Source organism: Eriocheir sinensis, unplaced genomic scaffold (genome assembly GCF_024679095.1).
Source record: "Eriocheir sinensis breed Jianghai 21 unplaced genomic scaffold, ASM2467909v1 Scaffold562, whole genome shotgun sequence".
NCBI classification, from domain to species: Eukaryota; Metazoa; Arthropoda; class Malacostraca; order Decapoda; family Varunidae; genus Eriocheir; species Eriocheir sinensis.
In genome coordinates, this window is record NW_026111901.1 from 36898 (window position 1) to 62321 (window position 25424).

The 25424-nt window shown below is 42.8% G+C and overlaps 1 pseudogene; it reads right to left on the reverse strand.

Moving 5' to 3' along the window:
• Nucleotides 1-16504: 16504 nt before the first annotated feature.
• LOC126993108 (uncharacterized) lies at nucleotides 16505-20565 on the reverse strand (annotated as a pseudogene).
• Between the last annotated feature and the right edge of the window lie 4859 nt (nucleotides 20566-25424).

Genomic DNA, 25424 nt, shown 5'->3' on the forward strand with positions numbered 1-25424 from the left:
GGTTGGAAACACACACAAACACACACACACACACACACACACACACACACACACACGTCTTTTTTGTGCCATATTGTTATTTTTTTTTAATTTTACTTGAAATTTGTAGAGAACTAAACACAGAGAGAGAGAGAGAGAGAGTAACGTAGGTAAAATTGAAAGGCGCTGAAAAGGACAAATAAAGAGAATGAGGAAAAGGAATGAAAAGAGAAAGGAAAGGGACGGAGAGAAGATGAAAAGAAAGGCAGAGAAAAAAATGATTAGAAAAATAAGTTTAGAGAAGAAGTGAAAGACGATGGGAGGGAAACAGAGAGACAAAGAAGAGGAATAATAGAGAGAGGGAATGAGTGAGAAGAGAAGGAGGAGGAGGAAGGGAAAAAAAGGGGAACAGAGTTAAAAAAAAAAATCAGTCCCTCCAGATTATACATGACAAATGCCCTTCCTCCTCTTTATTATATTTTACACACACACACACACACACACACACACACACACACACACACACACACACAACCAACAAGTGACGCCCGAGTTTTTTTTTTCTTTTTTTAGATTCAGAAGAGAAACGAAAACGTCGCCTGAATTTGAAAGGCTTTGTGTGTGTGTGTGTGTGTGTGTGTGTGTGTGTGTGTGTGTGTGTGTGTGTGTTACCGTTGATAGCGCATTTGTCTTCATATTCTGTCGTGTGTTGTATTTTTCTTCTCTCTCTCTCTCTCTCTCTCTCTCTCTCTCTCTCTCTCTCTCTCTCTCTCTCTCTCTCTCTCTCTCTCTCTCTCTCTCTCTCTCTCTCTCTCTCTCTCTCTCTCTCTCTCTCTCTCCGTTTCCAATAATTCTCTTCCTTTTTCCTCCACGTTTCCTCCACTATTGCCCATCCATCATCCTCTCTTTGTCTACCTTCCTCCAGCTTGCCCTTACCTCCTCTCCTCCATAAATCTTCCTCCTTGTACTCCTCCTCCTCTTCTTGCTCTTATCCCTCCTCCTCCTCCTCCTCCTCCTCCTCCTTCCCCCTTCACTACAAACACAACCAGTACTGTATATACCTCTCCTCTTCCTTCTCTTCTTTTTATCAGTAGTCTTCCTCGCTCCTCCTCCTCCTTGTCTTCCTCTTCTTCTTACTCTCCTCTTCCTCCACTACCACTGTTATGTTCCTCACCTTCCCCTCTTCTTTCTATTCCTTTCCTCTTCCATCCCTATCCACATACCTTCCTCCTTCTCTTCCTCTTTTTCTTACCCCTCTTCTTCCCCTTCTTCATTCCCCACTATAATTTACCTCATCCTTCTTTCCTCTTTCTCTTCGTTTCATCTTTTCTATCCCTCACTCTCCTCCTCTTCCTCCTCCTCTTTCTCTTAATCTACCTTCTCCTCTTACTTCTCCTCTACGAACTACACCACCATCGCTATATTTCTCACCTTCCTCTCTTCCTTTCATCTCTTCCATCCCTCCTCCTCCTCCTCTTCCCTCCTTTTCCTCTTCCTCTTATTCTACTTTCTCCTCTTACTTCTCCTCTACGACCTACACCACCATCACTATATATTTCTCACCTTTCTCTCTTCCTTTCATCTCTTCCATTCCTCGCCTCTTTCTCCTCCTCCTCCTCCTCCTCCTCCTCCTCGTCGCTCCCTCCCCTGAATTGGCGCTGACCGGGCAGGGGCAGACCGTAGCCAAACCTGGATTTATCGCCAATAACACCACGAGCAGTATTTATCACGGCAATAAATATAAACGTCAAATATTTTTCTACCCTTTCACTCTCTACCTCTCTCTCTCTCTCTCTCTCTCTCTGGCACTGGTATTGTTACAGGTGATGGACATGAGCGTGACGGGTGGTGGTGGTGGTGGTGGTGGAGGAACGCTTTGCTAGAACGATCATTGGTAGGCGTGGTGTAGGGACGAGAGAGAGAGAGAGAGAGAGAGAGAGAGAGAGAGAGAGAGAGAGAGAGAGAGAGAGAGAGAGAGAGAGAGAGAGAAGGGTATGATAAAGTGTACAGTCGATGAATACAGTAAAAACGAGAGGCGTGATTGTACCCAAGAGAGGAAAGGGGAGAGAGAACGCAAGGGGGAGGGGGGGAGCGGAGGGAGAAAGAAAGGGGAGAGGGAGAGGGAAGAGAAGGGAAGCAGGGGAAAAGGGAGAGGGAGATGAAAGGGAGAAGCTGTCAGAAGAGCTGGAAGGAATGAGAGAGAGAGAGAGAGAGAGAGAGAGAGAGAGAGAGGGAAGGGAAAGGGAGAAGGAAGGAAAAGGAGGCTAAGGAAAAAAAAACTAGTGAAAGGGGGAGAATGAGGGAGGAATGAAAGGGGAGGAGGTAGAGAAAGGGGAAAAGGGGAGGGAAGGGAAGGGAGGCAAAGGAAAGGGATGAATGAGGTGAGGAAGAGCTGGGAGGAATGTGAGAGAGAGAGAGAGAGAGAGAGAGAGAGAGAGAGAGAGAGAGAGAGAGAGAGAGAGAGAGTTGCAAATAGAAGTGAGAGAAAGAATTAGTTGAAGGGACCTTTTATGCGGCGAAGTTCTCTCTGAAGTTTTTTTTCTTTGTGCCAAGTTCATTCTCTTTATCTCTTTTTGTCCTGCCTCGTCAGTTCTCTTCCCCTTCTTCTCCCCCCCCCCATCTTCTTACCTCCCCCTTCATCTTCTTCCTCTTATTAATTCCTCTCCTTCATTTCCTCTTTTTTTTCTTTCTCTTTCCATTATTTTCTGCTTCTTCCTATCTTCTTCTATCTTCTTCTTTCTCTTTTTTTCCTCCTTCCCTCTTTCCCAGCTCTCTCTCTCTCTCTCTCTCTCTCTCTCTCTCTCTCTCTCTCTCTCTCTCTCTCTCTCTCTCTCTCTCTCTCTCTCTCTCTCTCTCTCTCTCTCTCTCTCTCTCTCTCTCTCTCTCTCTCTCTCCTGTTCCTTTTTTTTTTCCTCCAATACTTCGTCTACTCGCCTTTTGTCTTTTGAAGTCTAGCAAATTTTATTCATTCTCCCTATCCTCCTCCTCCTTTCCTCCTCCTCCTCCTCCTCCTCCTCCTCCTCCTCCTCCTCCTCCTCCTCCTCCACTTCTCCTCCTCTTCCTCCTGAGAGATTAAGTCCCTCACCTCGGGCGCCCTTTTCAAACCACCACTTCGATAACCCACAACTTCGAGGTTTTAGCCGGAAACTTTGGTAATGGAACAGTTTAAGGGACTCCTTCCAGCGCCTCTTCTGTCCTCCCCTCCCGTCTTCCTTCCCTCCATCCTTCCCCTCTCTTCATCTCTCCCCTTGTCCTTCCCTTCCTTCCTTGCCTTCTATCACACATGCATTCGTTTCTTTACCTTCCTTCCGTCCTTCCTTCCTTCCTTCTTTCCTTCCTTCCTTCCTTTTCTTTTTTTCTTCTTACCTTCCTTCCTTCCAAATTTCCCATCTTCTTTCCCTTATCCCTTCCTCCCTTCCTTTCTCCATATATTTTCTCCTTCCCTTCCCACCTTCTTTCCTCACTTCCTTCCTTTCTTTTTTTCTATCTTTAAAAATAAGAACGTGATGATTGCAATAATAATAATGGCAATGATAATAATAATAATAATAATAATAATAATAATAATAATAATAATAACAACAACAACAACACCAGCAGTCATTTACCTTTCTCATTTAAACTAAAAATATATAAAAAAAAAAAAAGTTAATTCTCACCACCTTTGACCTGGACCCGGCGTGACCTGACTCCGTTGCCGTGCCTGTGCCTGACCCTCCACCCTGACCACGGGGGGGGAGGGGAGAGGGGTCGTGAAGGACATAATTAAGTCATCGTGGCGTGGAGAGGTGATTAGAGGTGACGCAGAGGTGACGTTTCAATTAGGAGGAAGGAGGAGGAGGAGGGATGAGAGAGAGGAATGGGACGAGGGAGGAAGTAAGTGAGAGGAAGAGAAAGAGGTGGAGAGAAATTGCGTCATCATCATTTTTTTCGCTTTCTTTTTTATACTCTCGTTTTTCTCGCCATTTTCTTTATTTCCTTCTTTCTCTTTTCTCTTCTTCGTTTCCTTTTTGCCATTCTCACCTGTTTTATTTTTCCCTTTATCTCCATTCCTTCCGTTTTTCCTCCTTTTTTTTCTTATCTCCATTATTCACTTTTTTCATCCTTCTAACCCATTTTCTTCCCCTTATCTTTCAGTCCTTCCCTTCTCCTCTCTCCTTTTTTCAATCCCTCTTTATTTTTCTTCATATTTTTCTTTAGGCCTTGTCACTCTCTCCTCTCTTCGCTCTTTCTCTCCTCTCTATTCCTTCCTTCATCCTTTTTTTATCTGCAAGAAGTGGTAAAATAGTCTCAGCATTTATTATCTTCTTTCTTGTATTCTTTCCTTTTTCTCGTCATTTTCTTAATTTTCTCTTTTTAACTCTCTTATCGTCTTCTTTTTTTTCTTTTATTTTCTTCGTTTCATTTTGTCATTCTCATCCATTTCTTTCCCTTATTCTACCCTCTTCTCTTTTCTCCCTTCCCTTTTTATCACTCCTTTCCTTTTATTTATCCCTTTTATTCACTTTTCAGCCTTACCACTCATTTCATCCGCTTTTCCTCCTCTTTCATTCTTTATTCGCCTCTTTTTCCCCTTTTTTCCGTCCTATTTTTACCCTTTCGCTCCTTCTCTCCTTTTCCTTTTCCTTCTCTCCTTTTCTCCTTCAGTTCCTTCTTTCATCCCTCTTTCGTAGTTTTCCTCTGTTCTCCTTCTTCATTGCTTCTATTTCTCATTTTCTCTTTTCATTTCTTCCTCTTCAAATTTCTTCCTATATTCTTCCTCACTCGCTTTCCTCGTTCCTTCCTTCTTTCCTTTTTTTTCCCTACGTCTTGTGTTTCTCTTCTTCCTCTTCGAACTCTTTCCTCTTTCCTTACTCCATGTCTCCCTTCCTCACTCTCTTCCCTCCCTCTTTTCCGCTTCGCCTTCGTTACTCACTCTTTGTTTTCCTTTCTTTATCTTTATCTAATTTCCCCTTCTTCCAACCTTCATCCTTTTAACCCCATTCTTCCCTTCATTCCTACCTTCATACCTCCCTTCTACTATCACGTATACTCCCTCCTTTTCTTCTCTCCTCCTTTCCCTCCCTCCCTCTTTCCCTCCTCCACTTGCCAGCTCCCTCCTCCTCCTCCTCCTCCTCCTCGTTGACCTCCCCGTTTATCACTTGATTTGTTCCCTGCAGACGTTTGCACCGCGCCGTAACTTATCCGCGAAGGGGAGAAAAAAAAGGGGGGGGGAGGAAAGGGGGGGCGAAGATAAGAGGGAGGGAAGGATGAAGAAAAGGGAAGAGGAGAAGGAATAAGAAGGAAGATAGAAAAGTGGGGATTAAGGAGGGAGGGATGAAGAAAGGAGGAACAAAAGGAGGGCGAAGATAAGAAGAGGAAAGGAAAGGGAGAAAGAGAAGGATTTGATGCAGTAGTGGAAGAAAGGGAGAAAGAAGGGGAGGACAAGGAACGTAGATAGGAAGGGGCAAAGAAGGAAGGGTTGGGAAGAATGATAGGATGCAGGAGTGAAAAAAGGGGAAGAAAGGGAGGAATGAGAGGGCGTAGATCAGAGGAAGGGATGAAGAGAGGGAAGGAGAGGAGAAGGATTTGATGTAAGAATGGAAGAGGAGGTTGAAGAGCGTAGAGGAAAGGGAGAGTGAAGAAAGGGAAGGGGAGGAGGAAAGTTTAACGTACAAGTGAAAGGAAGGAAGGGAGGAAGAAATATAGGGAGTGAAAAGGGAAGTAGACGGAAGGAAGGGATGGAGAAAGGGAAGGAAAGGAGAATACAAAAATGGGAACAGAGGAAAACCAGACGTAAGAAAATGGGAAAGAAAATACGAGAAAGAAAAAGAAAAGGAAAACAAAGAAAATACAAAGACGTTGACAGCAAAACAAATATAGTGACAATTGCTTCTGGTGTGTGTGTGTGTGTGTGTGTGTGTGTGTGTGTGTGTGTGTGTGCAGAAAGTGTGAAAAGGTCGAAGAGGGAAAGAAAATAATCGTATTGTCTTGGATTAATTTGATATTTCGAGAGAGAGAGAGAGAGAGAGCACTACAGCCTCAGACCCTTACCTCACAACTGAACCTTTTATCTCACGACTTCGAACCTTTACTAAACGAACCTCAAGAACCCTCACTTAACTTACACAACTTACTTACACTACTTAACGTTCAAGCTCTAGCGGACGATTTTCGAAGCTGTCTCATTCACGCGGCTTCGAACCTTTTATGGAGCGTTCGAATCTTTGCAAATCGGCACTCGAACGAAGCTTCACATTGGGGTTCGAAGCCTCGCGAGTGGGTGAGTGCCGTTGCGAGGTAATGAGCATGATAAGCTTCACTGGCCCGGAAAATAAAGCCTGCCCCCGACCCCCGCCCCCGTTTTCTATTGGTACCCGCCCTCTCTCCGCCCCCTACCCTCCCCTTGCTCCGGGTCCCTTCCTCCTCCTCCTTTCACCTTCCTTCCCCCTCAGTCCTATTCTCCTCACTTGTTTCCCCCTACCCTTCCCCTTCTCTTTTTCCCCCCTCAGTCTCCTTTCCCCTTCTCCCTTCCCTCACTCTTTCCCTTCCCTCCTCCTTTTCCTTCCCTTTCCCTTCTCCTTTCCCCCTCAGTCTCCTTTCAGCTTCCCTTCCCCTTTTCCCTTCCTCCCCAGTCTCGTTTCCAGCTTCCTTCCCCTTCTCCTTCCCTCACTCCTTTCCTTCCTCCCCAGTCTCCCTTCCCCTCCTCCTTACCCCTTCCCCCATCCCTTTAACCCATCAATTTAATACTTGTCCCCCATGCCTTGTAAGTATAGTGGCCCTATGCAATTCCCCTCTAATCCCCTATTCCTCCTTTTTTTTTTCCTTCTACTCCTGCATTTCCCTCTTCTCCTCCCCGTTTCTCCTCCCTTCGCTTTTTTCTCTCCTCCTTCTTTCTTCTCCTATCTTTTTCCACCCTTAATTTTCTCCCCCTTAATTTTCTCTCGCCTCTCCTTTTCCTTCCTCCTCTCTGTCTCCCCTCTTTTCGTCTACTCCCCTTTCCACCCTCTACTCTCTCCCCTCTCTACTAATTTCGTTTGTTCTCCCTCTCTCTCCTTCCCTTTCCCTCCCCTCCCACAATCACCACCACCACCACCACCACCATGCAGTCAACACCATCACAGCACCAAACCATTTTTCTGCTCATGTCTACCTCCCATAAACCCTACCCCCTGTTTCCCCTTTCCCCATGCCCCCACCCCTTTTACACGTCCACCCCGCCTCTCAACACACCTGCCTCGCCCTTCCCAGCTGACACGCCTCCTGATAAGCCCTGCCAACCCCGACAGGGGACGCGACAGGGCTCGCTCCCCTCAAAGAGTCTGTGCTCCTCCTCCTCCTCCTCCTCCTCCTCCTGTTCCTCCTCCCCTTGCCAGATAGCCTCCTCCTCCTCTCCCTGCCAGATCCTCCTCCTCCTCCTCCTCCTCCTCCTCCTCCTCCTCCTCCTTCTGTTCCGCCTCCCCTTGCCAGATAGCCTCCTCCTCCTCTCCCTGTCAGATACTCCTCCTCCTCCTCCTCCTCCTCCTCCTGCCAGACGGACTCTACGTCAGTCTGGAATATTAAGTATATAGGGAGCGAGCCAAGGAGAGAGAGAGAGAGAGAGAGAGAGAGAGAGAGAGAGAGAGAGAGAGAGAGAGAGAGAGAGAGAGAGAGGAGCAGGAGAGCAAGTTAATGGGTGATACGAGATGTTTTTAATGGGTGGCGGGCAGGCAGGTTAATCCATAAGTAGGTGATGGACGGCAGGTTAAGCTTAAGTGTGACAGGAAGGGGCGTAGGTAAGCCTGAGGTGACGGGTGGAAGGGCTAATAATGGGTGATGGCTGGGTGACTGGATGACAGGTAATGGGAAAGGGAGGGGGTGAAGATTAACTTGAAATAATGGGGAAAAACGTTATTATGTGAAGGTGAAAATTAACTTGAAATAATAAGAAAAAATACGAGAAAAACGTTATTATGTGAAGGTGAAAGGTAAGTTAATGGTAAGGCGAATGGGTGAAGATTTGCGTTAAGTAATGAAAAAAAAAAAAAACGTTACTGGGTGAAGGGAAAGGCAAGGTAATGGGTGAGTGGGATGAGACCTCAGGTGTAGTGGTGAAAGGAGAAGGTGCTAATTAATGGACAGGTAGATGGGTGAATAGGTGCACAGGTGTATGGGTGAAAGAAAGACATGTTAATAGATAGATAGATAGATAGATAGATAGATGAATGAGAGCTCAAGTGTATGGGTGAAAGGTACTAATTAATGGACAGGTAGATGGGTGAAAGAAGGACATGTTAATAGATAAATAGATAGGTAGATAGATAGATGGATGATGGGAGTACAAACTTAAACTAAAGGTAATGGAAGGATAAGGAAATGGGTTGGTAGATAGGTAGGTGATGGGAGAACAGACTTAAGGTAATGGTGATGGGAGAATGAGATGATAGGTTGGTAGGTGATGGGAGAACTAGCTTACGTTAATAGTGATGGGTGGATAGATGGATGAGTGAGGAGAATATTCTTAAGTTAATGGTTATATAGAACGAAAAGGTGAGTTGATTGACAGGTATACGTGGAGACTGGAACACAAGAGGAATAAGGGGGGGGGTGGTTAAGGAGGGATAAAACCTGACACCACCTGAGTCATTAAGGTGAAGGGACGGTGGATCAAGGTGTGCAGGGAATAGCCGTGTGGATTAACAGGTGAGGGGAGGAGGATGACGCTAGCAGCTACGATACCTAGTTAGAGTTGATTTAGGGCAGTTAGGATCACTTAGTCAATCTCTACTACTACCTCTTCCTCTCTCTATCTATCTATCTGTTTATCCATCTCTATCTCTATCTCCATCTTCCTCACCCTCTTCCGCTATGCACACTTTCTTCTCCTCTTCTTGTGCCTTCTTTATTTTCCTTTCAACTCTTCATCCTTTCTTACCTCCCTTCTTTCATTCATTCTTCACTGTTTCCCTTCCTTCTTTACCTCCATCCCTCCCTTCTTCACTTTCATCCCTCCTTACATCCCTTCTTCCATTCATCCTTTCTTCCTTGTTCCCCTTTCTTCTTTATACCTTCATCCCTCTCTTCTTCCATCCCTTCTTACTCTCCCTGCATCATCCTTCTTCCTGGCTTCCTCCTTTCTTCCTGCTTACCTTCATCTCCCTCTTACCTTATCCCCTCCCTTCTGCTGTTTTGTAATCCTCACCTCCCTCGTTAATGCAGCATCCACACAGCCCTCTTCCCGCAGACCTCTTCTCTCCCGCCTCTCTCTCCCTCCCTCTCCTTTCTCTCCCTCCTCCCTGGTTCACTAATTAATGTCTTGTCGTCCAAATAAGTGGTAATGAGCTTCATTATTCTTTTGCTGCTTAGTGTGCCCGGGCTTGTGCAGCTCCCTATTTGCCTGTCCTTGCCAGCCAGCCTCTACCTACTCTGTTGTATTATTTCTTCCTTCCTTCCTTCATTCATTAATTACATTTTGGTTTTTCTTTTATTCCTTCTTTCTTTCATTGCATTACCATACCTAGCGCCTCTCATGTTTTCTTTTCGTTTTATCTGTTCATTTCATTCATTCCTTCCTTTTCTTTCTTTTCTCCTTTCCTTTCCTTCCTTCATTGTACATTCATTTTGGTTTCTTATATTCCTTCTTTCTTTCATTACATTACCGTAGCTAGTTTACTCTCATATCTTCTTTCGTTTTTATCTTCTCCTTTCATTTCATTCCATTCCATTTCTTTCTTTTTTCCTTCCTGTCTTTCTTCCTTCTCTCTACCTCCCCTTCGTAACATTTTCTTTCCTTTCCTACTTCCTTCCCTTCCTTGATTCCTTCCTTCCTTCCTTCTTTCCTTCCTTCCTAAGTTCCTTCCTCCCTCCCTCCCTTCCTTCCTTCCTTCCTTTCATCCTTCCTTCTTCTTGTGCCTTCCTCCCTTACCTTCCATTCTCTCACTCTATCTATCTCTCTCTCTCTCTCTCTCTCTCTCTCCATCCATCTTTCCCGCAAACTGATGAGTCTTACCTTTTTTTCTCCCTTTTTCTCTCTCCATCTTCATTACTCTTTTCTCCCTCCCTCCCCCTCCCCTCCCCTCTTAGTTCCGCCTGTCTCTTTCTCTCCCTCCATCCCTCCTCCTCCTTCCCTCCTCTTTCCCTCCTCCTCCTCCTTCTCCCATCTTCTTCCCTTATTTTATTTTTGCCTCCTTAACTCTGTACGTGTTCGCGCGCGTGTGTGTATGCAACAATGTGTGTGTGTGTGTGTGTGTGTGTGTGTTGGTTTCTTTCCCTTTTAAATTTTTCTATCGTCTATATTTTTTTGATACCTATTATTCGTATTTTTTGTGTGTGTGTCTTCCTTCGTTTATACTTTCTTTTCTCCTCCTCCTCCTTCTCCTCCTCCTACTCCTCCTCCTCCTCCTCCTCCTCTCGTCGTTTTCTTCCTCTTTTGCCTAACATCCAAATTACCTACCATTGCATCCTCTTCTCTGCACTCCTCCTCCTCCTCCTCCTCCTCCTCCCTCCTCCCTTAATATCCCGCCGATGCAATAACTTAAGACACCAATAAACAGCATTATTACGCCTCCTTGATGAGAGAAAGGTAAACGCGAGGGATGGAGTGGCGCCCTCCACCCCTCCCTTCCCTCCTCCCTCCCCTCACCCACATCGTTAGGTAAGTGAAGGGAAGCTACCCCTAAGTCATAATGTTTGAGTGCCCCCTTCCCTTCCCTCCCCTCCCCTCCCCTCCCTCCTCCTGCTTTCTTGCTTTTCCTTCCCTTTCCTGTCTCGTTTTTCCTTGTACCTTCCTTTCTCTTCCTTTTCCCCTTCCCTTTCCCTCTTTCCCTTCCCTCCCTTTTCCCTCATCCTCCCTTCCTCTTCCTTTTACACTTCCCTTTCCCTTTTCCTCTTTCCCTCCCTTTTCCCTCACCTCCTTTCCTCTCCCTTCCCCTCATCCCTCCCCTTTTCTCCTCCCTTTTCCCTCTGTTTCCTTTCTCTTCCTCTCCCATTTTCCCTCCTCTCCCTTTCTCTCCCTTCCCTCCTTCCTTCCCTCACCCTTCTTTTCTCCTTTCCCTTGCCCTTACCTCTCTCTTTCCCTCTCCCTTCCTTCCCTCCTTTCCCTTACCTGCATCGTTAGACAAGTAAATAAGGGAAGCCACTCTACCTGTGTATGGGTAAGCATCACCCCTTACCTTTCTTTTCCTTCATTTCTCCTCATTTCCCTCCCTTTTCTTCTTCCCTTTTGCTATCCTTTCTTCTCACCCGCATCGTTAGGTAAATAAGAGAAGCTGCACCTATGCTATTGTGGGTAAGCATCCTTCCCTTCCCTTTCTCTTCCCTTCCCTAACCTTCCTTCTTCCTTTCCCCTTCCTTCCCTCCCTTCCCCTCATATGCATCGATAGGTAAATGAGGGGCTTCACCCTATGCTATTATTGGGTGGCATCGCTTCCTTCCCTTTCTCTTCCCTTCCTTCCTTATTGCCTTTCCCTCCCTCCCCTCCCTTCCCCTCATATACATCGTTAGTGTAAATAAGGACGCTACACCTATGCTATTGTTAGCAGTGGCATCCCTTCTCTCTCCTTTATATTCCTACCTTTCCCTTCATTTCCCTCATTTTCCCTCCTCCCTACCTCCCTCACCCGCATCATTAGGTAAGCAAAGGAAACTTGCTACACACCTGTTTAAGTAAGCACCTCCACCTCTCCATCTCTCCTTCCTTCCCCTCCTTCTGTCTTTCCTTCCCTTCCCTCTCCCCTTCTCAACTTTTCTTCATACCCTTCTCCCTTTTCCTTCCCTCCTCCTCCTCCTCCCCCACTCTTCCCCCAAATGCCCCTTCCTTTCCCTTCCTTCTCTTTTTCCCTTTCTTTCATGTCCCTTTCTTCCTCTATCCCTACCTTCTTGCTTTTTGCTGTGATGTTCTAAAGATGTACAAGAGCTCATAACCCTGTACTCAACACAGTGCTAACAAGTCCCCCGGGAGGCTGTGTGGACTTGTAATGCCTGCTATTACAGATGATAGATTTTGAAGTGTTCCTCAGATAATTATTTGCACAATACAAATACTTTTCCCTTGTATTCCTATCACAATGAGAATGCTTTGATTTCTATCAATAGTTATACCAATACAAACACACCCAAATATGGTATTCCAGTGTATTTGAATAGGAATGGGGGTGGAGGCGGCCTTGGCCCTGAACTGTCAAGCCGCTCAAGTGTCATTTCCCTCATTGTTAAGGTGGTGGTCAGCTGTCAGGTGCTTGTCAGGGCAGGCTCGTCAGGTCACCTGCTGTGTGGAGCGATGACTCGTGTTCAGGTGAGGCCACTCACTGGCAGCACTGTTGATGAAGACCCGTCACAGCCGAGGCATTCATGTGCAGGGAAACAGTTCACAGGGAGAGAGAAACACTGCTGTACAAGATGTTAATTAAAAGTGGGAATACTACTATGAGCTATGTTAGTACAGTAGAGCCCCATTTAGCGTGAGAATTAGGTGGATGAACGCGGTCGCGCTAACTAAATTTGCGCTAATTGAATAAAGTAACCAATATGAAAAAAAGTTATTTGGTGCACACGTGGGTCTGACTTTTGGGTTTGATAATTACTCAAAATACGCAGTCATCAGTTATGCGGTTCACGCTAATTGATCTCGCGCTAAGTGGGGCTCTACTGTAGTTATGTTAGTGCAGTATTGGTATACAAGAATACCATAGTACTAGTGTTTGTTAGATAAACATGCAGGAAGCAAAGAAATATCGCTGAATTAGCGCCGGGATGAGCTTACAAAATATCCAAGTTGGTGTTTGTTTGCATTTAGTGTGTGGGAAAATATACCAGTAGAGTACTTGCAAAACCTCCATCCATGGCTATGATCTGCCCATGAAAACCTTCTCTGTGGCCTTGGGAAAAACATGTAATGACACATTGAAGGAGATGGAGAGATGGTACCTTATTTCAATGTGCTAAAATGGTACCATGAAGGCAGCCTGCACACACACACACACACAATGTCTGGGGCCCTCACATGCATGGACTTCATCTCATATAATCTTGTGGGCCTGTACTTCAGTTGCTTGCACTATAATCCATGTAATTTCCTCTAAAATCTATGTAATTTCCTTTAAAATCCATGTCTTTGCCATTCCCAAACTGGGGCCCATAAAGCAGACTGAAGGAGCCCATAGTTCAAGGTTAGTTTAAGTCTTGAACTAACCTTAACCTACCGCGCCCTTCATTGTGCTATATGGTCCCCAGTTTGGGAACCAGTGGATAGAAGGATAGATAGATAAAGGGTGATAGATAGTTATAAATAGATAGTTTTGTGTGTTTGCAGGGTCACTGTTCCTTAATGGCACAGAGGAAGGGTCACACCGCCACCAGGCTCTTAAAACTACCCTGGAAATGCACTAAATTCCTAGAAAAAGTGTGTCAGATATGTGTTTTTGGCTTCACGGCACAGACCTATGGTCATACTACCACCTCCAGTGTCTTAAAACTATCCTTGAAATGCCCTAAACTCCCTTGAAAGCCTTGTCAAATGTTTTCTTTATGTAAAAAAACAAATATGAGAGAGAGAGTATCAATTAATTATCTTATACAGCCCTTGATAGAGAGAGAGATTTTATAATATATTATCCCATGCCGTCTTTCCCGGTACAAGACTTTGAGAGTGGACACATATTTGCAGGTTGGTGTAGCAGTGCCGGGAGGTGCCATAACACAGGGCACTCCTCACCTCAACAACAGTCTCTTCACCGACAAGTAATTCTTCGCCAACAAGCTTTTCAGCAGCTTGGAGAAATAGGTGCTTTCTATACTCACTTCCTTCCCTTCCTTCATTACCCCCGCCATAAGCCCCATAATGGTGAACCCGTTATATTGAGCTGTAAAATGTTCAGCAGCTCACTTAGTAACCCAGTGTGTTGTAAAATGTTCAGTACATCCCCTTGCTTAGAGGGAAAGGCCTTTTAACCCAGTGGTGGTGGTAGCAGCGGGGATCGTGTTTCTTAATGGTCCCTCTAAGCGAGAAAAATGAGAAAAAATCACCCCTCACACAAGCCATTTCATAATACATATCAAAGCATTTGTGATCAGTTTACACATCATCTATTTTGGGGGGTTTAAATCATGGCACAAATTTGGCCCGTTGCTGCTACACGGTAAAGCCACAAATTTGGCCCGTTGCTGCTACACGGTAAAGCCACAAATTTGGCCTGTCGCTGCTACACGGTAAAGCCACAAATTTGTCCCATTGCTGCTACACGGTAAAGCCACAAATTTGTTCCATTGCTGCTACACGGTAAAGCCACAAATTTGTTCCATTGCTGCTACACGGTAAAGCCACAAATTTGTTCCATTGCTGCTACACGGTAAAGCCACAAATTTGGCCCGTCGCTGCTACCGGGTAAGAAACATGATCCCCGCAGCTACCGTGTTAAGCATAGGATGCATGATATATGTTTGCCAAAGTGCTTACTACACACTGGATACATATTATGCATGCAAAATTGGTTTTGCTTTATAATATAGTTAGATTAATTTGATTTATTTATTCAGCCCTTGACAGAGAGGAAAGTAATATTTCTTATTGTACAAGGGACTTACCACAGACATGTCGCCAACCTGATTTTGTATAAGTTTAAACCCAGGAATAAGTCACCTCCAATCCTGGCATCAAAGTTCCTTAAGCCCCTAACTCACTCACCGGTGCTAATGCAGAGTCAAGTCATCATTATACAGTAAATATTGGTGTGAAAAAGACTCCTAATATTGGCCGCATCATGTGGAAATACATATTAAAAGGAAGCCTAGCCAGGGAGGGAGGAGGAGGCTCACTACATGGTTTGGTCTCAAAAGCTAACAGGCTATATTTTCACCTGCAAGGGTAGATATATATTTTTCTGCTTACTTTTGCCTTATTTTACAGCCTTTGACAGAGAGGAAAGTAATACACATAAACTGATCACAAATGCTTTGATATATAATATGAAATGGTTTGTGTGAGGGGTGATTTTTCTCATTTTCTTGCTTGGAGGGACCATTAAGAAACATGATCCCTGCCACCACCGGGTTAAGTTATAGTTTTCTATAGAAAGAATTGATTCATTAGATTTGTAAGTCACTGACACAACAAAACACGTCCCACTCACCACCATCACTTTGTTGATGCGTCATGGACAGCGATATTAGGTAGGGTTAGATACACGGGAGCCAAGGTTCAGAGGAGCTGCTTCGTGCAGACTCCTATGTTCTTATGTCACTGGACGAGGTGGAAGGATGCTTGGGTGCCATAGTAGGGGTCAAAATGCAGTGTGTGTATTCCAGAGAAACGTTCCACTCACAGTGCTGGCTAGCTTCAGACTGAGGAGAAAGACAGCGTCTCCGCCATAGCAGGGCACGATACCAGAAAACCTTATTCCGATAACCGATAACTGATAATGAAAACCTTAACAACACCCTGCGCCGTATCCGAGATCGCCACTCGCCAAATTTCAAATGTCGCTATTGAATATAACAAGCTTTCAGCCATAAACTCAGCATAATCATCATTTTATATATGAAAACATGCAGAATTAAATGGTGCACATAAAGAAACTCACTACGGCCGGGCCAAAACAACACCCAGCACCGTATCCGAGATCGCCGAGCGCGCTAAATATCAGATGTCGCTAGTTAAAAAAACAAGCTTTCAGCCATAAACTCAACATAATCATCATGTATTATATGAAAACATGCAGAATTACATGGTGCATAAAGAAACTCACTACGGCCGGGCCAAAACAGCGCCCCCTGCTGTGTCCGAGATCGCCACGCTAAATTTCAAATGTCGCTATTGAATATAACAAGCTTTCAGCCATAAACTCAACATAATCATCATGTATTATATATGAAAACATGCAGAATTACATGGTGCACATAAAGAAACTCACTACGGCCGGGCCAAAACAGCGCCCTCTGCTGTGTCCGAGATCTCATGCGCGCTAAATTTAAAATGTCGATATTGAATATAAATATCTTTCAGAAATAAACTCAACATAAACATCATGTATTATATGAAAACATGCAGAATTAAATGGTGCACATAAAGAAACTCACTACGGCCGGGCCAAAACAGCGCCCTGCGCCGTATCCGAGATCTCCCCGAGCGCCAAATTTCAAATGTCGCTATTGAATATAACAAGCTTTCAGCCATAAACTCAGCATAATCATCATGTATTATATATGAAAACATGCAGAATTAAATGGTACACATAAAGAAACTCACTACGGCCGGGCCAAAACAACACCCCGCACCGTATCCGAGATCGCCAATCTCTCAAAATTTCAAATGTCGCTATTGAATATAACAAGGTTTCAGCCATAAACTCAACATAATCATCATGTATTATATGTGAAAACATGCAGAATTACATGGTGCAGCTAAGAAATTCACTACGGCCGGGCCAAAACAGTGCCCTGCGCCGTATCCGAGATCGCCACGCTCTCCAAATTTCAAATGTCGCTATTGAATATAACAAGCTTTCAGCCATAAACTCAGCATAATCATCATTTTTATGAAAACATACAGAATTAAATGGTGCACATAAAGAAACTCACTACGGCCGGGCCAAAACAACACCTCGCACCGTATCCGAGATCGCCGCGTGTGCCAAATTTCAAATGTCGCTATTGAATATAACAAGCTTTCAGCCATAAACTCAACATAATCATCATGTATTATATATGAAAACATGCAGAATTAACCCTTTATCAGGCACTCATTGAAATCGGAGTTATATCATAATAAAACTATAGTAGGTCAAAAGTACAATAAAATATAAGACACTTTTACTGATGAACAGTTTTTCAAAAATTTAAAAGTCTTGGGGCATTTAACTCCACCCGAAGTGACTACAAACGGTAACCTTCCCGGCTCGCGGTAAACCATGCATGACTGCTGACAGTCACTTGGCCCAGGCCACGGTGAAATGCATTTGAACATATCTTATTATATTATATGACCAAAAAGGCTACACCAGTATTATGTAATAAACAATTTTTATTTACTGAAACTCATATAGACATTTGAAGCTTTATTGAAGCACATAAATGTATTTAATTAATATATTTATATAAAAATATATGCATAATCATGACCCTTCCTCATAAACTTGGCATGAAATTATAATCTTCACAGTTTATAGATCTGTATATTTTCTCACCTAAAGATATGGCAAAAAATAATATATAACAGATCCAGTTTATCCTTGAAAATATGATATGACTAATTTTTAATCACATACCACATTACCATCATAAATAGAAATTACTAGTAGTTTCATCAGAAATATATGCAAATGATTCACATATGTCTCTAACAATGTACTGAACAGAAAAAAAATATTTGTTTCTTGAGTAAATACATTGTTAGGTTGCAGAGAAAGAAAAAAAATAAAACATGAAATGCTTTCCACAAACCCATTACTTCACCTACATGATTCATTAGACTGTTTAGTGAAATCTATTTAGCTTGATGAAAGTCTACAAAGCAGTTATTGGTCTGCTTTAGACATAGGTTTACTTTGCAAACAGAGCAGGCTATGTGTGATCATATGATGTTACCCTTTCTGCTACAGTGCTTGCAGGTTTGCCTGTCAACTTACATAGGGAAATGAAATTTCCTGCTGTCCAGTTTAATGCAGTCTTCTGGGATGGTGACTCTTTGTCCCCTGACTGCAACAGGCATTTCAAAGTCAGGAGCTGAGCTTGAGGAGTCTGAGTTCCTCAAAACTCGACCAAGAGTTGGTTTGGTACACCTTGTGAAGCTAGACACTGCTAGCCTGAATTTCTTGAGAGACATGAATTGAGTCTTCAGTGCCTCACAATCTCTCTTGTAAAGGAGCCAGGAATTAACAGAGCATAGGTCCAAGACATAGGCAAAGAGCCTTAGATAGTATCTCTTTGACTTCATTGGAGTCCTGTAAAGCTGTACAAGCATGTTACTCTTATCAATCCCCCCCATATGAGCATTGTACTCTGACACAACAAGGGACAGTCCACCTCCTCCTTCTTCTTCTTTTCCTTGATGTACCGCTGTATCTTCTTCAGTGGGAAGACACCTTTGTCATTTGTTACTAGTGTCACAACCTTATTGTCCTTCCACCTTACTACTAATATCCCATTACTTGAACAATAGTCAAAACAACCTCTTTTGGTTTTAGTGTTTCCCATATCTTTAGGTGACATAAGTGGAGGTCTCCCAACTCTATTCTCCCTTGCAGTGCCTGTGTACCTACAGTTATAATGCTTCTTGAGCATATTGGCTAGATGTAGGCTGGTGAAAAGTTGTCTGCATATATAGACCTAGTAGTATTGATGGTTCTTGTTTTATCCATGGTCAAAACAACATTAGTGTTTATCTTTTCACTACTCTCAGCTTGTGTAAGGAAACTGGGTGTGCAGTGAATGTAGTTCCCCTTGATACAAAATAATGTCATGTATAAAACCATCATCACTGGCACGACAGTAGAGTTTGAAACCCACTTGGTTGGCTTAGATTTGATATACTGTCTGAGATTTCCTGCTCTTGTGCCTTTATAACCTACCATAACTTCATCAATGGATTGTTTGGTAGAAGGAGGAACTTGCTGAAATGTTTTCTAATGAAGTTAAACATTGGTCTGATCTTATAAAACCTGTCATCTGACTCCTCAGCAAACTCATTATCATTGAAATGTATATGTCTTCTCAGGTATTTGAATTGTTTGGATGACATCACATTAGCTACTTGGGGGACTCTTGTCTCATTTGCCCAGTAATCCTCCAAAGATGGTAATTCACAAACTCCATATACAAGAGTATGCCTATGAAGTTCATAATTTCATCCCTGTTAGTGGCAAATGACGTGTTTATGTCTATTTGTTTCACATACAAATTTGTTTGGTAAACAATATGATCTATGACTTCTAAGGAAAAAGCTTCAGGAAATATTCATATGGTGTAGAGATATGATCAGGCTGTGGGTATGGCTTCTCAGGAAGGAGGTGGGTATATATCATTTTTTCCCATGACGGGGATGAAGCTGAAGTGGTGTTTTCTTGATCGCTTCCATCCTCTCCAGAGTCATCTTCCACATCAGCTATTGCAAGGTTCCTTGTTTGAGAAGAAGCTGCAAATAAATAACAAAAGAATAACATAAAGCCTTACCTTAATATTCTTACAAAATAAAATAGAAATAAATTACCCTACTTCGGTGGCAAAGATGACTTTGCAAGACTAGCTTACAATAAAGCAAAATGTGTCATACACAGATGCAAATATAGCCTAGTCTTAGCTGAGTACGTATAACTTTTCTTACAATAAAGAGAGCAAAATATATACGGTTCGTTAACAAATAATATAACATTACCATTTTCTAACTCTGTCGTAAAACAACAGCTGAATGCATCAATTACAATAATGTACACTATATATAAGTATAAATGAAATTTAAAGTACCGACAGCCAATACGACGATGATTTAAAGCCCATTTAAAAGGGATTTTGAAAGAAAAAAGGTAGCCTATTTAAAGTGTTTAGAAATTATCATCGTAGATTGATGCTTGCATTTGTCACACGCTCAATAATAATAATGATAACTAAAAAGTAGCAATAATAATAATAATAATAACAGCAACAACAACAACAAGAGCAATAACACCTTACCTTTCTGACGCTTGAGCTGGTGGCTAGGCCTGAGTTCATCTTCACTGGAAGAATCCTGGGATAGCACAGGCTCGAAGTCAGGGTCAGCGTCATCATCAGCAGATAGGTCAAGCTCTTGGTCATCATCACTACCAGCAGGGTTGGTTGGTACAATGACTTTGCGGTTTTGACCGTAAAATGAAGTGAGGCTGATCTGTAAGATAAAAAAAAAAAAATATTCACACTGTGTTATGCGGAACTACGTAATATAGAAATTCAGCTTTAACTCTGACCTCATTATACGAATTTCTTAGTGTATATATATGTATTACTCATAAAAAAATATTAGATATGTGTGTAATGACGAGCAAGCGTCAATCCCGAAGCCCCGGGCAAAGTGACCGCCAGCAGTCAAGCATCATGCTCGACGCTCCGGGCATGTTGTCACCAGCAGTCACTTCATATTTCACTACATATTTATCAAAGTAAGTTTATCACTTACCAAAACTTTTTATGTATCATTAGTTAGCACAACTCTTCAACTATCCACAGTAAAGAATACAGACACTTACCGACATTCTGTAGTATGCAGAGACGAGATGAGTGGAGAGCACTCAACGTTAGATGCACCACGTCTCGAAGCCGATCACACACTGCCGTGTTTGTCTTGCTGCCCAGCCAATAAAAACAAAGGATTCCGTCTGCTTCATGAGTCACAACATAGAAGAGTGTTTTGTGATTGGCTGACGCCCAGAACACATCAGCTTGGAGTTAACGGATATATACGAGGAGGCCGAGAAGATGGCCGTTTTAAGTGACTGTTGACAGTCACTTGCCCGATAAAGGGTTAAATGGTACACATAAAGAAACTCACTACGGCCAGGCCAAAACAACACCCCGCACTGTATCCGAGATCGCCACGCGCGCTAAATTTCAAATGTCGCTATTGAATATGACAAGCTTTCAGCCATAAACTCAACATAATCATCATGTATTATATGAAAACATGCAGAATTACATGGTGCACATAAAGAAACTCACTACGGGGCCAAAACAGCGCCCTCTGCTGTGTCCGAGATCGCCGCATAAATTTCAAATGTCGCTATTGAATATAACAAGCTTTCAGCCATAAACTCAACATAATCATCATGTATTATATATGAAAACATGCAGAATTAAATGGTGCACATAAAGAAACTCATTACGGCCGGGCCAAAACAGCGCCCTGTGCCATATCCGAGATCGCCACGCGCGCCAAATTTCAAATGTCGCTATTGAATATAACAAGCTTTCAGCCATAAACTCAGCATAATCATCATGTATTATATATGAAAACATGCAGAATTACATGGTGCACATAAAGAAACTCACTACGGCCGGGCCAAAACAGCGCCCTCTGCTGTGTCCGAGATCGCTTGCTTAAATTTCAAATGTCGCTATTGAATATAACAAGCTTTCAGCCATAAACTCAACATAATCATCATGTATTATATATGAAAACATGCAGAATTAAATGGTGCACATAAAGAAACTCACTACGGCCGGGCCAAAACAGTGCCCTGCGCCGTATCCGAGATCGCCACGCCAAATTTCAAATGTCGCTATTGAATATAACAAGCTTTCAGCCATAAACTCAGCATAATCATCATGTATTATATATGAAAACATGCAGAATTAAATGGTACACATAAAGAAACTCACTACGGCCGGGCCAAAACAACACCGTATCCGAGATCGCCATTCGCTAAATTTCAAATGTCGCTATTGAATATAACAAGGTTTCAGCCATAAACTCAACATAATCATCATGTATTATATATGAAAACATGCAGAATTACATGGTGCACATAAAGAAATTCACTACGGCCGGGCCAAAACAGTGCCCTGCGCCATATCCGAGATCGCCACGCTCGCCAAATTTCAAATGTCGCTATTGAATATAACAAGCTTTCAGCCATAAACTCAGCATAATCATCATTTTTATATATGAAAACATGCAGAATTAAATGGTGCACATAAAGAAACTCACTACGGCCAGGCCAAAAGAACACCTCGCACCGTATCCGAGATCGCCACGTGTGCCAAATTTCAAATGTCGCTATTGAATATAACAAGCTTTCAGCCATAAACTCAACATAATCATCATGTATTATATATGAAAACATGCAGAATTACATGGTGCACATAAAGAAACTCACTACGGCCGGGCCAAAACAGCGCCCTCTGCTGTGTCCGAGATCGCCATTCGCGCTAAATTTCAAATGTCGCTATTGAATATAACAAGCTTTCAGCCATAAACTCAACATAATCATCATGTATTATATATGAAAACATGCAGAATTAAATGGTGCACATAAAGAAACTCACTCCGGCCGGGCCAAAACAGCGCCCTGCGCCGTATCCGAGATCGCCACGCGCCAAATTTCAAATGTCGCTATTGAATATAACAAGCTTTCAGCCATAAACTCAGCATAATCATCATGTATTATATATGAAAACATGCAGAATTAAATGGTCCACATAAAGAAACTCACTCCGGCCGGGCCAAAACACCGCCCAGCTCCGTATCCGAGATCGCCATTCGCGCTAAATTTCAAATGTCGCTATTGAATATAACAAGGTTTCAGCCATAAACTCAACATAATCATCATGTATTATATATGAAAACATGCAGAATTACATGGTGCACATAAAGTAATTCACTACGGCCGGGCCAAAACAGTGCCCTGCGCCGTATCCGAGATCGCCACGCTCGTCAAATTTCAAATGTCGCTATTGAATATAACAAGCTTTCAGCCATAAACTCAGCATAATTATCATTTTTGTATATGAAAACATGCAGAATTAAATGGTGCACATAAAGAAACTCACTACGGCCAGGCCAAAACAACACCTCGCACCGTATCCGAGATCGCCGCGTGTGCCAAATTTCAAATGTCGCTATTGAATATAACAAGGTTTCAGCCATAAACTCAACATAATCATCATGTATTATATATGAAAACATGCAGAATTACATGGTGCACATAAAGAAACTCACTACGGCCGGGCCAAAACAGCGCCCTCTGCTGTGTCCGAGATCGCCGCGCGCGCTAAATTTCAAATGTCGCTATTGAATATAACAAGCTTTCAGCCATAAACTCAACATAATCATCATGTATTATATATGAAAACATGCAGAATTACATGGGGCACATAAAGAAACTCACTACGGCCGGGCCAAAACAGCGCCCTCTGCTGTGTCCGAGATCGCCGCTAAATTTCAAATGTCGCTATTGAATATAACAAGCTTTCAGCCATAAACTCAACATAATCATCATGTATTATATATGAAAACATGCAGAATTAAATGGTGCACATAAAGAAACTCACTCCGGCCGGGCCAAAACAGCTCCCTGCGCCGTATCCGAGATCGCCACGCGCGCCAAATTTCAAATGTCGCTATTGAATATAACAAGCTTTCAGCCATAAACTCAGCATAATCATCATGTATTATATATGAAAACATGCAGAATTAAATGGTACACATAAAGAAACTCACTGCGGCCGGGCCAAAACAACGCCCCGCACCGTATCCGAGATCGCCGATAGAGCAAAATTTCAAATGTCGCTATTGAATATAACAAGGTTTCAGCCATAAACTCAACATAATCATCATGTATTATATATGAAAACATGCAGAATTACATGGTGCACATAAAGTAATTCACTACGGCCGGGCCAAAACAGTGCCCTGCGCCGTATCCGAGATCTCCACGCTCGTCAAATTTCAAATGTCGCTATTGAATATAACAAGCTTTCAGCCATAAACTCAGCATAATTATCATTTTTATATATGAAAACATGCAGAATTAAATGGTGCACATAAAGAAACTCACTACGGCCAGGCTAAAACAACACCTCGCACCGTATCCGAGATCGCCGCGTGTGCCAAATTTCAAATGTCGCTATTGAATATAACAAGGTTTCAGCCATAAACTCAACATAATCATCATGTATTATATATGAAAACATGCAGAATTACATGGTGCACATAAAGAAACTCACTACGGCCGGGCCAAAACAGCGCCCTCTGCTGTGTCCGAGATCGCCGCGCTTTAAATTTCAAATGTCGCTATTGAATATAACAAGCTTTCAGCCATAAACTCAACATAATCATCATGTATTATATATGAAAACATGCAGAATTAAATGGTGCACATAAAGAAACTCACTACGGCCGGGCCAAAACAGCGCCCTGCGCCGTATCCGAGATCGCCACGCGCGCCAAATTTCAAATGTTGCTATTGAATATAACAAGCTTTCAGCCATAAACTCAGCATAATCATCATGTATTATATATGAAAACATGCAGAATTAAATGGTACACATAAAGAAACTCACTACGGCCGGGCCAAAACAACACCACGCAACGTTTCCGAGATCTCCATTAGCGCTAAATTTCAAATGTCGCTATTGAATATAACAAGGTTTCAGCCATAAACTCAACATAATCATCATGTATTATATATGAAAACATGCAGAATTACATGGTGCACATAAAGAAATTCACTACGGCCGGGCCAAAACAGTGCCCTGCGCCGTATCCGAGATCGCCACGCCGCCAAATTTCAAATGTCGCTATTGAATATAACAAGCTTTCAGCCATAAACTCAGCATAATCATCATTTTATATATGAAAACATGCAGAATTAAATGGTGCACATAAAGAAACTCACTACGGCCAGGCCAAAACAACACCTCGCACCGTATCCGAGATCGCCTCGTGTGCCAAATTTCAAATGTCGCTATCGAATATAACAAGCTTTCAGCCATAAACTCAACATAATCATCATGTATTATATATGAAAACATGCAGAATTACATGGTGCACATAAAGAAACTCACTACGGCGGGCCAAAACAGCGCCCTCTGCTGTGTCCGAGATTGCCGCGCTAAATTTCAAATGTCGCTATTGAATATAACAAGCTTTCAGCCATAAACTCAACATAATCATCATCATGTAAGTCTAGGTGAGTAGGGTAGTAGTATACTAGGATAGTAAAATCTCTGAGAGCTGATGCCTACATATATATATATATATATATATATATATATATATATATATATATATATATATATATATATATATATATATATTTTGTTTGGTGTATCTAACACACACACACACACACACACACACACACACACACACACACACACGTCAATATGGTCACTGGGCACAGCATGGTGAGCTCTCTTCCTCTCCTTGCCAGCCTCACTGGTTATTTGTTTTCCTGAGACAGATTTATTTACGATAATGACCATTTTTTAGTAAGTATTAAACTGTTTGCATGGAGAAAATAAGGAGAAAGAAAAGGTGTGAAATATGCACTTTAAATTTGGTATTGGCCAGCAGCCTCATCAGTGGCTGTCAGCCAGTGAGGAACAGGGAAAACTGACACGCTCTCCCTGTGGAAGGTGCTTCTCCTCAGCCAATCCATTTTAGTAAGACTGGGAATGAGGAGGCGCAACAGAGGTGAGCGGGGGAGGACAGGTCGACTGGTGTTCAGTAAAATTGTAAGATACGAATACCCTACGACGTGACGTGTTATATTAAGTGTCAGCAGTACTACATTTGTAATTGCAGGAAGGTGGGTGGTGAGTTATGCGCATAGCTGGGCGTTATCGCGATACTTTATCGCTGATAACAAAATCGGGTTGTCGGCCATCCGCTGCTTATTTAAATATATATCGGTATCTTCGTTATTTTTGTAACCAAACTAGTGATAATCGCTACTTTTTTTCTGCCTCAGAAAAAAAACAAAACGTTGTCTCCTCCCTACTCGCATGCGTGGCCCGGGTGCCCG